This window comes from Microtus ochrogaster, unplaced genomic scaffold, assembly GCF_000317375.1.
Source record: "Microtus ochrogaster isolate Prairie Vole_2 unplaced genomic scaffold, MicOch1.0 UNK44, whole genome shotgun sequence".
Taxonomy (NCBI): Eukaryota; Metazoa; Chordata; class Mammalia; order Rodentia; family Cricetidae; genus Microtus; species Microtus ochrogaster.
This window is the reverse complement of record NW_004949142.1, coordinates 96706-98917: the sequence shown is the minus strand read 5'-3', so window position 1 is coordinate 98917 and position 2212 is coordinate 96706. Positions and strand designations below refer to the sequence as shown.

The following is a 2212-nucleotide window of genomic DNA, read 5'->3' as shown; positions in this document are numbered from 1 at the left end:
CACAAAGAAGTCAGTGAGGGGAGAGATCTTAGGATAGGCACAGCGCACATAACGTGTATCTCCAGGGTGGGAAATGCAACTGCATCTGAACATGGTTCCCGAAGAGGCAATCTATCCTTCTTAGTTTTTGTTTTGTTTTGTTTAATTCTGGCCATCCTGAAACTCACTCTGTAGACGAGGCTGGCCTCGAACTCACAGATATCCGCCTACCTCTGCCTCCCTGGTTCTGGGATTAAAGGCATGCACCACCATCGCCTGGCTTAGATACCTTTTAAGTTTTTTTGAAAACACTACGCAGGCCTGGGGGCATGGCTCAGTTGGTAGAATACCTACCTATCATGCATGAAGCCCTGGGTTCGACTCCCAACACTGCATAAACTGGTGGCACACGCCTGCAATCCCAACACCTAGGAGGTTGAGGCAGGGGAAGTATAAGGTCCTCATTGGCTGTCAAGTTCAAGATCAGCCTGGGACACATAAGACCCTGTCTCATGGTTTCTTGTTTTTGTGTTTGTTTGTTTTTAGTACAAACAAAACAAAATGGGGAGGTAAAAGCACTCGCGATGCAAGTGTGAGGACCTGAGTTCAAATCCTCAGTACCCATGGAAAAGGGTACCTGTGCCTGCAGCCTCAACACTGGGAGGCAGGTAGACCCCAGGAGCTTATTCGCCAGTCAACCCGACTGAAATGGAGACACTGACATCCTATATCTTCCTCTGGCCTCTGCACACACATCCACACAGCATATGCACAGAACGACAACAACGATAATAATCCCCCTGGAAAGGAAGGTGACATGGAGAGGCGGGTGTGTGCCACAGACAGCTGCTGGACCTTCCAGTTCCATCCTCTGATAGAGCAGAGAACAGGCGGCTCTGTGGAGCTCAGCCAGCCAGTTAGTGCTGGAGCCGAGACCGGACGGATTCAGAGTGACAGAGTGAAAGATCTGTGCCCTTAAAAAGAGCTCCATCTGGGGCTGGAGAGATGGCTTAGGGGTTAAGAACACTGGCTGGTATTCCAGAGGTCCTGAGTTCAATCCCCAGACTCTAAATGAGCATAGCTTTCAACAGACTCCTGATGACTCAGCAGATCTCTCAAAAGATTCTTCTTGCGGCAAATGTCCATTAACACGGAGACCCACAACAGGAAGAGGATAACAGACTGCATAGAACTTGTGCCCAGAATAACAAATTACAAATGGCGTGTAATGGGAGCCTAAAAGGGACATCTAAATAATCCCAAATCTCAAGGATGTTCACGGAAGAGGGAGAAGTCAGACTGTGAGAGCCAGGTGAATGATGTCAAGAAAACAGTATTTCCCGGATACAACAGGGTAGTTGTATGCAGGGAACCACGGAGTTGGCCTGGTCTAGCTGCCTTGAGAGGCATACGTCATACGGGTTTCTCAGGTTAGAGTGCATGGCTCCTGGGGCACAATGTGCCTTCCAGTTCCTGAGAGACCGATACACGCCCTCAGGCAGTGAAGCATTCAGGCTACTTTATGTTCCTCTCTACGTTCCCTCAGGAGTCAAGGAAGCATGAAGGCCTCACAGGACAATTGGTCTTAGACATTAATCTTGTCCGCCCTGTGTGGCCTGCAAACTTCACTGTTCCCTGGCAACCACAACTGAATCGATCTTGGCAATTGGCATTATTTTCCATTTCTGATAAAGGTATATAAAGTCTGATTACTCTCAGTAAAATGGTGCCAGCCTTAGTTGTGCTGTGGCCCCTCCAACCTCACCTGATTTCACTCCTCGCAGCCCTATCGGGTGACTGGCAAGTCAGCACAGACGCCCTCAGTTGTACAGATAAACCTGCGGCAGCTAGGCAAGCCAGCACAAGACCAGACAAGTTCAAGCAAGATCCCAGCATGGAGGGGAAGAGGGGGTACGAAGTCCGTCCCACGCTTAGCTGAGGAGCTACTGGCTTGTGATAGCTGCTGAGAGATGGGAAGTCCCCCCTGGTAGGTTGCTCACACTCTAGGGCAGGCCGCACGCTGGACACTGGCTGAGCAACACCAAGTGGATTTGGTGGATTAAGAACGAAAAGGTGACACAAAGTTAGATGAGGAGGGAGAGTGCTGCTGGATTTGTGAGGAACTAGAGGAGGGGAGGTAAACATATGTGTGTGAAGTCTTCATAGAAGTAATTAAAATACTATTTAAAAATTAAGCCGGGCGGTGGTGGCGCACGCCTGTAATCCCAGCACT

The 2212-nt window shown here is 49.5% G+C and overlaps 1 protein-coding gene across 1 annotated transcript in view; it reads right to left on the bottom strand.

Annotated features, from left to right (window-relative positions):
• The window catches only part of Ttc25 (tetratricopeptide repeat domain 25), a 39190-nt gene that overhangs the window by 13642 nt on the left and 23336 nt on the right, over positions 1-2212 (bottom strand). The gene's annotated exons all lie outside the window — the stretch shown is intronic.